Below are 14,844 nucleotides of genomic sequence, written 5' to 3'. Positions count from 1 at the left end.
TTCTAGGCGCTCAGTCCGGAACCGCGCGACTGCTACGGTCGCAGGTTCGAATCCTGCCTCGGTCATGGGTGTGTGTGATGTCCTTTGGTTGGTTAGGTTTAAGTAGTTCTAAGTTCTAGGGGACTGATGACCACAGATGTTGAGTCCCATAGTGCTCAGAGCCATTTGAACCATTTATTATCTTTCATGTCGAGGGTGAAAGGATTTCCGAGACCTCCAAGTCTAAAATATTCGCGTGCCGCCGTGGTTGGAAAAGTGGCGCTGTCCAAAACTGACACTGGGGCAACTTTTCTGCATCAAGGGGCACAGATGACAGAGCTGAACGACGGCTGCGGAGATGTGTACAGGCGAACAGACTTGGAACTGTGGGGCTACTGACCATCCAGATGGACCAAGGGCGTGCTCAGCAATCGTGAAGCGAACATTGCTGTGTATGGACCTTCGCAGCAGAGTACTGTTTTTTTTTATTTGTGCGTTTGTTATTTTGGCCAATCATCACCTCGGGTGCGACAGATGTCGCTCACTAATCGGTTTTCAAGTGACATACTGAACTGCTGACGTGTGGTAGCTCTTATTTCCGTATTGTAGTGTATTGAGACCTGGTTTGTCGTGTGTATGGCTTGGATGAGCTCTTACATGCCAAGTGTTATCAGGCAAGGTGGCATAAAAGAGTTTTAAAAAAAGCAGGTATACCTGATGTGACCTTACACGATTCCATCCAAACCGAGCTATTCTAGTAAGAGCTACTCGTCTGAAACGAACTGCACTTACTAGCCAAAAGCTTACTTCGGCCATCGGTACACCCTTCAGTGCCTTCTGGAAGCAGTTAATAGTTCAGGCTCTTGAAGTTTAGCACTGCGAGCACACGACACCGACGTTGACACTGATTAGCCTATTCAGTTCGCGATGTTACAGGCAACAGTCTGGTGGTGATAAACAAGAAAGATTATCCGACCAGAGGCCAATGTCACCTGGTATTGTGTCGACGCGTGGTGAGGTAATTTATAGTGTAGTTAGTTCTTCCCCGTTCGTAACGTGTGTATATGATCTAGGTTCCAAGTGTGTAATTCCAATGATACCCACTTGTGTTTCAACTAAACATCCCAATCGATTCTCAAATTGTAAGCTAGCTCGTTTGTACAGAATAAGTCTCAACTAAATTAAGTTTATAGTTCGATTAATTAATATGGCGCTGAATGGCTGTGATATTATCTCCATGACTGGCATTGGATTAGATTCAACAAAAAACTTTCATATTAGCACAAATTATTTAAGACCCAAAAATTACCAAATCATGGTGCCATGAGGGAGCCAGACTGAAAGGTGGACAGGCTGCACAAGTAACGCTAAGAACTTAATTTAAAAGTCTTTTAATATTTATTCATTAATAAAATCACAAGCAAATTCAATTACAAAATAAAAACAATCACTGCAGGAATGCTTGATACTCTGTATAGAGCAGCGTAATTATTTCAAAAACTTTACCTTAAAAGCCTCGATCTGGTATAAGGAAGGATTCTTCTCATCTACATGCGCAGGAACGTTCATCTCACAGCACACACACAGAAGAACAGACAATATTAGGAGAAATTTATATACGAGATTAAAACACGATGGGCCACAGAAACGTTAGTTTTACTAATCGACCGCGTGGTGAGCACCTAAAGTGAAAGTTCTCTATCTCTGAGATAAAAACAAAACTGTAAACATATGAAAAAGAAGCAACTCTTCATACAATTCGAAACTTAAACTGAACAATACACTTGAATAAATAATAACGTTGAGCTGAAGACTATTCACGTGGCAGAAAAGCACGTAATCTACTTTAGCTAACCAACACAAAGAAACTCCAAAGCCACGAAATGAAATTAAGATTGAAACGTGGAAAAAGAATGCTAATACTACAGACGGATAGCACATTCTCAACACATTCAAACGTAGAAGACCTGCACCACCATAGAAGGCACTGGTTGGGCAAAGCACTCTCCCAATGCCCAGCAGCAGTAGGACAACAATACACTTAAATACCTGTAATGTTAATAAGCACCGTCGCACTCCCTAACCGAAATCCTCTGGTGTCATTTGCCATGGTTCTACTTCTGAGCAAAGCAGTAGCACCTCAGCCTCAACCAAATCCTCACACGTTCAAACTACCTGAATTTACATAATAAGAGATGATCGAGTAGACAACCCCACTTTCCGACGTCCCATCGAACAGTGATGTTCCGCCCTATTTAACGGAGGTTTACTGGTAGAAGCGGAAATAGGCAGAGAAAGTACGTTCCAGCTGTTTGCACCAACGTGCACAATAGGTGCTGAGCAATCACCGTTAACGTCTCTTTGGCCCAGCATTAACTACTTAGCCTCCACACAGAAGTTGACTAAACTGTCACTACTACTCAGAGAATCCCTGCCCGATAACCACAGTACACAGAAGAATGACATACACATTCACAAAAACTTTGTAACAGACGATAAAAGGAAAGGAAAATGGAAATACAGAGACACAACATGAAAACGTAATAAACAAATGGGGAAAAGAAACACAGGACTTTACATACAGTTCGTATTCCTATAGATATATGAAATGTAACGAATAAATGGAAAAATGACAGTGTTTTCCAGTTAAGCTGTCACTGTGCCTGCCTAACGATACTGGTCCCGAGTATCGAAAGCACAGATGTTGCAACCGACAAAGGTGCAAATACGTATATAAAGGCTGAAGGCAGCTCAGTAGAGCCAGTGGAACACTTACATTGAGGCATTTCAAATTCGACGTAGGCCTCCAGCGCATAGAGGCTGCCCCAATACGACGTTGTAAATAAGCTCTCTTCACCTTATGTCGTACAAATCCTCTCTCAGCTGCTACAATAGGCATGTACGACTTTCTTGCCCATCCGGTGTGGCAGAACTTTCCCTGTAACGAGCCCGCACCGCTAACCTGGCTGGGCAACAACACAATGGCAAGATGTGCCATTGTCTTAATGCCAACACCAGCAGCCAACGCAAACTGGCGAGGCGTTGAGTTGGAATTTATATCGGGTAGGGAGATGTATTAGGGTAATCATTATAGCGGTTGCTGCCACAGATCCATTGTGGTGTAATGGCAACCGTTTCTGCCTGGTAAGAAGGAGACCCTAGTTGGAATACCGGTGTTGGCAGAAACTTTAATTCATTGCTTCAGCCTGCATCATTATCATACATCAGTTATCGGAAACCGTGGTTGAGGGTTCCAGGATCGCACAGAGACCACCATTGTATACAGGATGTTCAAAAATTTTGTGCAAGGGAGCATGAAACGCTTTAGTGTTAGCTTCACGGTCGCAATGCATGTCGTGGAGTGGTACACATGGAGAGAATTGGGAGGAATATATACTGTTTAAAGTGAAGCTTAAGGCAATGTTCAAACAGCTTAGTGAATTTATATCAAACATTTCCTGCACAAATCTGTCTGCATTATTGTTATTAGGCTCAGAGAAGAGGTTCGAGGCAACTAGAACTGCGAAACATGAAGAGTCTGGTGTTCATCATAGTTTAGTGTGGAGTGTCTTGCGTGAACATCTAGTTCGTCTTTTTCGTCCTGCCAGTGCACAGATCTTGGACAAGATGGATATCCACCTCGGCTTCAGTTAGTAAGCTGCATTCTGCAACAGGCTAACTAGGACTCTCCATTTCCTGACGTTGCTTTGTTTACGGATGTTAATTATATTGGGTCATGAGAGGCAATGTGTAGCAAACATTTGGGGCAGTATCAGAGACGACTACTTGCTTGGATCCGTCATGTTGCCTCCACGACTCAGGTAGCCAATTTACAGACCTAAAGTTATTGCAGGACGTAGCCTTATGCATCAGAGGGAGGACGTACTTGCAGAATGATGGTCCTTTGGCGTGCCTTTCAGAACCAGTAGACTACCAGTACTTTAACATTGTGAGTATTAACACAGGAGAACCTGTAAACTGTCCTGAAAAGTCTCTCGATCTCACCCCATTAGACGTCTTCCTCTAATGTTATATGAAAACCGAAGTGTGTTCTTGTTGGATTTTAGAATCTATGCTTCCCTGGTGTGTGAATATCTTTTGTGTTGCTGTGGGCAACTACGGACGCAATGATTTGTTTTATTCCATGTATTGTGCTCTTTATGTGTGTAATTCATGTAGCTTGTTTAATGTATTAATAAATTGTTCCAATCAGAAACCGCCCGTAAATTACTCTGCTAACAGGTTATGGGCCCAGAATTATAAATCGGCGTAATATTCTGAAAAAAAATTACGAGATCACCGTCTCGGGAAAATTAGCGGCAGTGCGCAGTTATTTGGAACGACGTAATCGCTAAAATCATGGTACCAATAAATACCAGTCCATTGCCTAGTATCGAAAGACTTATGGAAGAGAAAGCTACAGTACCTGGGAGTTCACTATGCGAACATATTTAGAACACGAACAATTGTGGGGATGCGTCAATGGCGAAGTACAGGATGCAACTAAAGTTTGTACAGCAAGAGCTAAACTCATACTCTCCGTCCATCGATAGATATACGTTCACTTGCAAGATACATCTACAGCAAAAGAAGTGTGGGACAAGCTAAAGCAAGTCTACGAAGATTCTGGTCTCTTCAGAAGGATGGGGTTATTAAAAACGTTGCTGTCAACCACACTGGAGAACTGTTCGTCTGTAGAGGAATATGTATCAAAGATAATTTCCACGTCACAAAAATTAAATAGATTGAATTTTGAAGTCAAAGAAGAATGGATTGGGTGTATTCTGCTTACAGGATTACCAGACCAATGTAAGCCTATGGTTATGAGCTTAGAAAATTCAAACGCGCCGATCACAGGAGACTCCATAAAAAATAAATTACTGCAAGAAATAAACGATAAGGGTTGTAATAAACAATCGATTAGCGATGCTGCTCTGCGAGTCAACAAGAAAAAGAGCGATGTAATATTCAAAAAGGGTCCCAGGTGCTATAACTGCAACAAGTACGGGCATCTGGCTAAAAACTGTCGCAGCAAACGACGAAAAAACTTCGGCCAAGATAGCCAGCTACCAGACGTTTCTCACAACGGCAGCTGCAGGTAAAGATACACGGACAGAATGGTACGTAGACTCAGGCGCATCACCGCACATGTCTAAATATCCTTCTAATGAAAGTCGCGTTGAAGCGTTGACAGGCTCGCAAGTTTTAGTAGCAAATAACGTAAATTTACCCGTAAAGGGTATAGGATCTTCATTTGTAGATGTTCTCACTGGCAACAGGAAAGCTAAAATCAAGGTAGTGGATATTCAGTATGTGCCTCAGTTAAGCACAAATCTAGTGTCTGTTAGTAAAATAGTATAAAAAGGTCATTCGGTTTAATTTGACAAACAAGGTTGTCGTATTTTCGACGCATGCAAAAATATGGTTGCTAGTGCGTCATTAGCAAACGGAATGTACCGACTAGATCAACCATATGATCGAAATTTTGAAGCAAAATCCGTATTGTATGCAAAAAGTGCAGACTTATGGCAGAAAAGACTAGGTCGTCTGCATTCTGAAGCTATGGATACACTTTGTAATGGGCTGGCTAGTGGAATATCATATAGGGGAAAAATAAATACTCCTTGTGCAATTTTCTTAGAGGAAAAACAAACAAGACTTCCTTTTCCACCATCTAGCTCAAGAGCTAGAGAACTTCTTGAGCTAGTTCACTCACATTTATGTGGGCCGATGCAAATTAGATCAACTGGAGGAGCCAAATACTTCCTTATTCTAATTGATGATTATTCCAGGAATTTATTTGTATATTTCCTCAGAAATAAACATCAAGTAGCACAACTGATACGAGACTTTAAAAATCTAGTAGAAAGGCAACTGGAAAAAGGATCAGCACTCTACGCACCGATAATGGCACAGAATATGTGAATGATAATGTGATATCATTTTTCAGAAAGGAAGGAATCCGACATTAGACTACAGCGCCATTTACACCAGCACAAAACGGAGTGGCTGAGCGTTACAACAGTACAATAGTAGAAAAAGTAAGATGCCTGCTCTTTGAAGCAAAATTGACAAACAAATTCTGGGCAGAAGCAGTCTCCACTGCAGTTTATTTAATTAACAGGTCCCCGACTAATGCACTAAAAACAAGGCCCGAGAGGAAGCTTGAACAAACAAGAAGCCGAATCTTAAGAATCTTAGAATATTTGGAAGTAAGGCATATGATCACATTCGAAGAGCCAATAGGCGAAAATGGGACACAAAAAAAGTGTTGAATGTATTTTGGTAGGATACCGCGAAGATTCAACTGCGTACAGACTTTTTGAACCTAACTGTCAGAGAATTATAAAAACGAGAGACGTGATTTTTGATGAAGATACTTCGAAATAGTGTAAAGAGGGAACTGAGTCATAGGAACGAAGCTGACTCTCCCACTGACAGAGAAGAAACAAGATGAAGTAACTACAACTGAATTAGAAGAAATTGAACCTGAACCTGAGAGTCTAACATCAAGTAGTAGTTCAATGGATACTAGCAGCAATGACGAAACAATTCCAGACGATCCACTTAATGATAATGAACAACCGCAGCAAATACCAAGGTCATCGAGAATTCCAAAGCAAAAAAAACTCCATGACTTTGCAACTTATCAGTCTAAACAGTCAACTGACTCCGATCCTTTGACATTAGAAGAAGCGATGGTGTCAGACAACGCTGAAAACTGCTGAAGGCAATACAAGATGATTTGCAATCTCAGAAAGAGAACCACACGTGGGAGTCTGCTGATTTACCTTCAGATAAAAAGCCATTAAAAGCAAAATGGGTACTTAGAACAAAGAAAGATATGAAAGGTCTCATTGTACGCTATAAAGCACGGCTAGTGATAAAAGGTTGTGCTCAGAAGCAAGGCCTGTACTATGATGAAACATACGCACCAGTCATAAGGTATAACTCATTAAGGTATTTATTTGCTATGGCTGCTAAATATGATCTTGACATTGATCACTTAGACATTGTCACAGCTTTCTTACAAGGTGACTTACGTGAAGAGATTTATGTGAAAGTTCCAGAAGTAGATCCAGTTACAAAGACAGTGAAAGATACTGGTGTAAAAAGACTGAAAAAGCCAGTATATGGATTGAAGCAAGGTGGTCGCTGCTGGAACTTGAAATTTGATGGTACACTATTGAATCTAAACTTCAAAAGGTCAACAGCTGATCCTTGTGTCTATTATAAAAGTCAAGGTTCAGACATTTTAATAGTTGTTGTTTATGTGGATGATATGTTCATTTTTAGTAACAATTCACAAGACAGAGATGCTTTTAAAAACAAACTCAGAGAAAAATTCAAGTTGAAAGATCTTGGTGAAGTTACAGACTGTTTAGGCATCCAAATTACTAGGAACCGCAAAGAAGGTTATTTGTGGATGGATGAGACATACTATGTGGAACAAATTCTCAACAGATTTAATATGAAAGAGTGTAACCCAATATGTACACCACTGGACAGTAATCAGATTCTCACTCATGATGTGTGTCCGAAAACAGAACAAGAGCAAGAAGCTATGAAGAACATACCCTATCGTGAAGCAATAGGTAGTTTAATCTATGTTCAGTTAGGAACAAGGCCGGATTTAGCTTTTCCGATAGGAATTGTTATCCGTTTTGTAATAATCCAGGCATACCGCACTGGCAAGCAGTCAAAAGAATATTCAGATATGTAAAAGGTACTAAGCATATGAAGCTTTTGTTTTCTAAATCAGAGGACTGCCACATAGTAGGTTACTGTGATGCAGATTGGGCCGGAGATTCTGAAGACAGAAAGTCAACAACTGGATATCTCTTTAAATCTCGAGGAGCAGTGATATCTCGGCAGAGTAAGAAACAGTCAACAGTTACTGAGGCAGAATATATGGCTCTGACCTCAGCATGTCAGGAGTCTCTATGGCTTCAAAGCCTACGCAATGAAATATCACCAAACCCCAAAAAAGCCCCTATCAAACTATTATGTGACAACAAGGCAGGAATTGACCTGTCTAAGACTAGCAGCTATAAGAGTCGAACCAAACATATAGATACAAGACACAACTTCATAAGGGAAAAAAATAGTCAGCTCAAATTACTGTGGACCTTTAGGCCAAATGCTGGCAGATATGATGACAAAATCTCTGACGAAGGCGCGCCATCATCTGCTGCTGCAAAATTTTGGACTGAGAAAGTAGTTTTTTGTTGTGTGTGCGTGTGTGTGTGTATCTTTTCTGCAGGCATAATTCTAGTGGGGTTGTGGGGTTTTAGAATCTATGCCTCCCTGGTGTGCGAATATCTTTTTTGTGTTGCTATGGGCAACTATGAACGCTGTGATTTGTTATATTCCATGTATTGAGCTATTTATGTGTGTAATTCAAGTAGCTTATTTAATGAATAAGTAATTCAGCACATTTCTTTATCTTGGCCAGATTCGGTTGAAAAAAATGTGGGATTTGCTACGTTTTCATGAAGTTCCAATACGTGGCTGCACTGTACATAATCTTCAAAATGGTGGATGCAATTGAGGTGCATTCCAACCAAAGAGCTGTCATGAGTTTCTTTTGACGGAAAACCAGATAATCATAGGCACTTGTAGAGTGTCTACGGAGACCTGACGATAAATGAAAGCAAGGTGGAGCAAACCTGTTCGAACTCATGCGGGCGGCCGCACACAGCTGTGCATCCTCCAATGTTGGATGAAGATAAAATTCAAAATCGCACATTAGCCCATGATGTCATGGAGATGGTCTTCTGGGACTCGGAAGAGACTATTCTCTTTTTTGTCCTCCCTCATCGTGCAACGATTAACTCTTAAGTGTATTGTGCTTTCCTCAGGAAACTGAACAAAAGACTTCAGGTATTCGTTGCCACAAAAATGCAAACGAACTTCTCCTTCTCCGTGACAATGCAAGGCGTCACACAAGTCTGTCCACCCGAGAGGAGCTCACAAAGCTTCATTGCAATGTCCTTCCGCATCTACCTTGCAGCCCGGATTTTGCGACTTCCGACACCCATCTCTTTGGCCCAATGAAGGCTGCACTCCGTGGGAAGCAGTACGTTGATGATTGGGAGGATATTGACGCAGTTCGACGTTGGCTCCGACGTCGGCCAATAGAATGGTACCATGCGGGCATATACGGCCTCCCAGTATATTGACGTAAAGTCGTCGCATTGAACGCAGATTGTGTTGAAAAATATGGTTTTGCAGCCAAATGAATGGGGAATAGTCTGGTGTATTGGAATCCTGAATAGATCCAACCTGCTTTCAGGAAGAAATGAGCTGATTTTCTTACTGAAAATCGCTCGTAATACGTGTAACATTGTATTATTCTAAACCACATTCAGTGGCCTCTTGGACAATCTGCGTTCACCCAGTATGCATTTCTGACGTTTGGTCGATGAATGAAATGTATTTTTTGGCTTCGTCATTAGGTCTGGCATACTGAGCATTGAATTGTAGAACTAGGTCACTTACTGGCCCAATGGACCCCCACAGCTCCAGTAACCGCAGCAGCAAGTGATCACCTGTAGCTAACAGATAATCGCACTCCAAAAAAAGTTGCAAGCACGGCACAACAAAGTCTCTTCGCTACTAACAGCTCATGAAATTAACTTGTCGTTAGTATCTTCAGGCACCTATTCAGAGTGAGGCTGACCACGTGTACTGCAGTAGTTGTCCTGTCGTGTTCTGATCTCTACGCTCTACGCATTCTATCAGTCTTGTAGTCGGAATGTTACTGGACTCACTGGAGAATATCTCAGAGCCACTTAACACCTTGCCTCCTCGATCCCAGCTCCACTCCGCTTACGTTTGGCCCCATGGACAGACTAATCGGATAGAGATTTACAGAGTGCTACAAAAAGGGTCACTTCCATTTTGGAAGCTAAAATATTGAAAAACGAAGATGATAATACAAATACTATTTATTTCTGGACAATGTACCGAATGTCAGTATACATCAACATGTTTCTAGGACAACATCACACTATTGGCATTCTTTAATATTGATACAATATTTAACCTTAACAGTAATTCATTATCTGGAGAGTCATTTTACATGTGGAGGCAATAACTTCATGTCATATTGCCATCTTCTGAGGTTCCAAAGTTAGTGGACTTAGTTTGTATATCTTTGCTCTAGTATAGCCGTTCAGAAACACTCAAAAGGGATGAGATTTTGCGAGCGCAGGACTACTCGAAAACGCCAAGCAAGGAGATAACACGTCCGGGAGAAATTTAAAGCAGTAGTGAGAGCGAACGACGTGCTGTAAGTTTTGTTACATATTGTGTGGGCAACGTATCATTCAGAACTTTGCCATATTCAGGCTGGAAGTAGTTCTGTGACATTGGTCAATAGCACTCACTCTTCACCATAGAAGGAACACATATTTATTCACGAAAGTATGGACACAAAATACCGAATTTGAAACGTCACAACACGTTGTCATTGTATGCAAATATGTTTCTCTATTCAGTTAAACTCGTGAGGATTACTCTTAGATAGTGATGGAAGTTCTGCATGTTTCGTGCGTCAAAGAAGTGGAAATGTACCTCCTCGAACCAACAGCCTTCCCCTCACTAATCCGGGAACTATTCTTGCTGCACCCTGTGGTATCTCTGCCATGCGCGCCTAATAAGTCGGACGCCATGTCTGAGGTGTTTTTGCTGCTCAGTAAAGTGGTCGGTATTGGAAACCGTGTCAGAATGATCTCACTGTTGTCAAAAAATTCCGGACTAGTCTCCCATTCGGATCTCTATGAGTGTACCATGAGAAAAGGACTGAATAACCAACTAAAGTTTAACGTTCTGCAAGTCGGAGCGTGGAATGTTCGATGTTTAAATGTGGTAGGGAAGGTAGAAAATTTTCAAAGAAAGACTCAGTCTAGATATAACGAGTTCAGTGACGGGAATATGTCTGGTCAGAAGAGTATAGGGTAATATCAACAGCAGCAGAAAATGGTGTAACGGGAGTAGGATTCGTTATGAATAGGAAGGTGGGAGACAGAGTGAGTTACTGTGAACAGTTCAATGACTTGGTTGTTCTAATCAAAGTCGATAATGAAACAACACCGATAACAATCGTTTAGGTCGACGTCGCATACAAAAGATGAAGAGAGGATGAAAGTATATGAGGATAGTATGTAAAGGGAGGTAAAAATTTCATAGTTGTGGGAGACTGGAATGCTGTTGTACGGGAAGAAGTAGAATAAAGGGTTGGAAAGAAAAACATAGGTACACAGAAGATAACTGCGAAGAGACAACGGGCAACACAAGGAAGACTTCACCTGATCGATGAAAGATAGAAGTACAAAAATGTTCAGGGAAACTCAGGAATATAGAAATACCAGTCATAGAGGAATGAAATAAATAGGAAGTGCAGGGAAGCTAAGACGAAATACGTCTTGAAAAATGTGAAGATATCGAAGATGGAATGATTTTTGGAAGGACTGATTCAGCATGCAATACAGTCAAAACAACTTTCGGTGAAATTTAAAGCAAGGCTAAAAATATTAGGAGTCCAGTGGGAATTGCACTGTTAAATACAGGGGAGAGAGCGGATGGGTGGAAAGAGTACACTGAAGGCCTGAGGGGGACGACTTGTCTGATGACGTGATGAAAGAAAAACAGAAGTTGACAGAGACGATAGGGAATTCAGTACTGGAATTTAAAAGAGATTTGGACGAGATAAGGTACAGTAAGGCAGAAAGGATTGATAACAGTCCACGGGAATTTCCAATATCATTGCGGGAAGTGGCAACGAAATGACTATTTACGTTGATGTATATAACGTATGGGACTGGCGATATACCATCAGACTTTCGGAAAAACTGCATCAACGCAATTCCAAAAACAGCAAGACACGAAAAATTCAAGAATTATGGCACAATCAGCGTAACAGTTCACGCATCCAAGTTGCCGACAAGAATAATACCGGGTGATCAAGATGTCAGTATAAATTTGAAAACTGAATAAATCACGGAATAATGTAGATAGAGAGGTACAAATTGACACACATGCTTGGAATGACATAGGGTTTTATTAGAACCAAAAAAATACAAAAGTTCAAAAACTGTCCGACAGATGGCGCTTCATCTGCTCAGAATAGCAATAATTAGCATAACAAAGTAAGACAAAGCAAAGATGATGTTCTTTACAGGAAATGCTCAATATGTCCACCATCATTCCTCAACAGTAACTGTAGTCGAGGAATAATGTTGTGAACAGCACTGTGAAGCATGGCCGGAGTTATGGTGAGGCACTAGCGTCGGATGTTGTCTTTCACCATATCTAGAGATGTCAGTCGATCACGATACACTTGCGACTTTAGGTAACCCCAAAGCCAATAATTGCACGGACTGGGGTCTGGGGACCTGGGAGGCCAAGCATGACGAAAGCGGCGGCTGAGCACACGATCATCACCCAAAGTCGCGCGCAAGAGATCTTTCACGCGTCTAGCAATACTTTGTTTTTTGTTTTTTTTTGTTCTAATCAAACCCCATGTCATTCCAAGCATGTGTGTCAAGTTTTACCTCTCTATCTGCATTATTCCGTGGTTTATTAAGTTTTCAAATTTATACTGACTTTTTGATCACCCGGTATATAGATGAATGGAAAATGAAATTGAGAATGTGTTAGATGACGACTAGTTTCGCTTTAGGAAGGTAAAGGCACTAGAGGGGCAATTCTGACGCTGCGGTTCATAATTGAAGCAAATCTAAAGAAAAATCAAGACGTGCTCATAGGACCTGTCGGTCTGCAAAAAGCGTTCGACAGCGTCAAACGGTGCAACGTGTTTGTAGTTCTGAGAAAAGTAGGAGTATGCCACGGGGAAAAAAGTGTAATATACAGAATGTACAAGAACCAAGACGGGACAGTAAGAGACCAAGAACGAAGAGCGTGTGTATAGTCTTTCCACTACTGTTCAATTTGTACATTGAGGAAGCAATGACGAAATAAAAGAAAGGTTCATGAGTGGAATTAAAATTCAAGATGAAAGGATATCAATGATACGATTCGGCGATCATTGGTAGCATGAGTGAAAGGGAAGAAGAATTACATGATCTGCTGAACGGAATGAACAGTCTAATGCGTACATAGTACGGATTGAGACTAAATCGAAGAAAGACGAAGGTAAAGAGAAGTAGTGGAAATGAAAACAGTGGGAAACTTTACATCAGGACTGATGGTCACGAAGTAGATGAAGTTAAAGAATTCTGATACCTAGGCAGTAAAATAACCAATGACGGACGGGGCAAGGAGAACGTCAAAAGCAGACTAACAATGACAAAAAGGGCATTTCTGGCCAAGAGAAGTATACTTATATCAAATATCGGCCTTAATTTGAGGAAAAAATTTCTGAGAGTGTATGTCTGGAGTACAGCTTTGTATGGTAGTGAAACATGGACTGTGGGAAAGCCGCAACAGAAGAGGATCCAAGCATTAGAGATGTGGTGCTACAGACAGTTGTTGAAAATTAGTTGGACTGATAAGCTGAGGAATGAGGAGGTTCTGCGCAGAATCGGAGAAGAAAAGAATATGTGGAAAACACTGATAAGGAGAAGTGACAAGATGTAGGACATCTGTTAAGACATGAGGGAATGACTTCCTTGGTACTAGAGGGACATGTAGAGGGCAAAAACTGTACAGGAAGACAGAGATTGGAATACATCCACCAAATACTCTGAGATGAAGAGGTTAGTACAGGAGAGGAGTTCGTGGTGGTGGGTTGCATCAAACCAGTCAGAAAAGTGACGACAAAAAAAAAAAAAAAGGATGCAAGCGCGCTAAAGCGCAACGCTACGGTGAAGAGGTTGGCACATGAGAGGAATTCGAGGCGAGCCGCATCAAACCAGTCAGAAGAATGACGATTCAAGAAGAAAAAAAAGAAAGGAGGAAAGAAAAAGTTACAGCCGGATAAACTTCTCGGAAGCGCTCCAAGCAAGTGGCATGGACGTGGGCTCCAAGTCGTGAAAGCCAAATAAATACCTGTTGTGGAGCTGATAACACTCGCCTTCACCAGTTAAATTATTAAGCTCTTTAGCACAAGGAAACCGGGAAAAGAGCCTTCAGAGTGGCCTTGCGGTTCTAGGCGCTACAGTCTGGAACCGAGCAACCACTACGGTCGCAGGTTCGAATCCTGCCTCGGGCATGAATGTGTGTGATATCAGGTTAGTTAGGTTAAGTAGTTCTACGTTATAGGGGACTGATGAAGTAAAGTCCCATAGTGCTCAGAGCCATTTGAACCATTTGAACGAGGAAAAGAAAACCAAGAGGTCAACCGACACCAACGAAAAACTTCTAGCAAGTCATCGACGTTAATACACTGCTAACAACAGTACTGCAAAAAAACGACCTACTAATGTATTAGGTGGTGGTTAATGTAATACTGATAATATTGTTGTTGAAATAAAGACGTCTTTATAAAAAAAGAAAAGAATGTCATCGATGTTACTCTGAAGTCTCATAAACAAATACTCTTTAACTACCACTAACCAATGACATTTTTTTTCTGGGACATATCCCAGAATCAGACTAAAAATTGTTCCCAACACATGATCCGACTGAAGTTATTGGGAGAATTTCCTTGGTTGTAAAACAAATGCTACAATTGGAAATCCCCTCGCACATATCTGAGCTGAGAATCCCACTGCCCCACTATCAGCTCACTTCGTTTTCCGCTGACTTAATCATGGTTCATTACTCGAACAGCCCACTAATAGAAATTCCGAAACTCAAATACGAAAGAAATTCAAGGATTTACAACAAACCGCAAATCAAGTCTGGCGTGAGGTCGGTCGCTTGACGGCGCGTTCGGCGCGGGTTCGCCCGTTGCCGGCG

General features: G+C 41.4%; 1 protein-coding gene across 1 annotated transcript in view; it reads right to left on the bottom strand.

Annotated features, from left to right (window-relative positions):
• Positions 1 to 14,844, bottom strand: part of LOC124795768 (beta-3 adrenergic receptor-like) — a gene marked incomplete at its 5' end in the record, with an annotated part of 137,781 nt that overhangs the window by 44,439 nt on the left and 78,498 nt on the right. The window lies entirely within an intron of this gene.

Source organism: Schistocerca piceifrons, chromosome 4 (genome assembly GCF_021461385.2).
Source record: "Schistocerca piceifrons isolate TAMUIC-IGC-003096 chromosome 4, iqSchPice1.1, whole genome shotgun sequence".
Taxonomy (NCBI): Eukaryota; Metazoa; Arthropoda; class Insecta; order Orthoptera; family Acrididae; genus Schistocerca; species Schistocerca piceifrons.
Note: the sequence above shows the minus strand (reverse complement) of the source record. Positions and strands in the feature narration are given on the sequence as shown.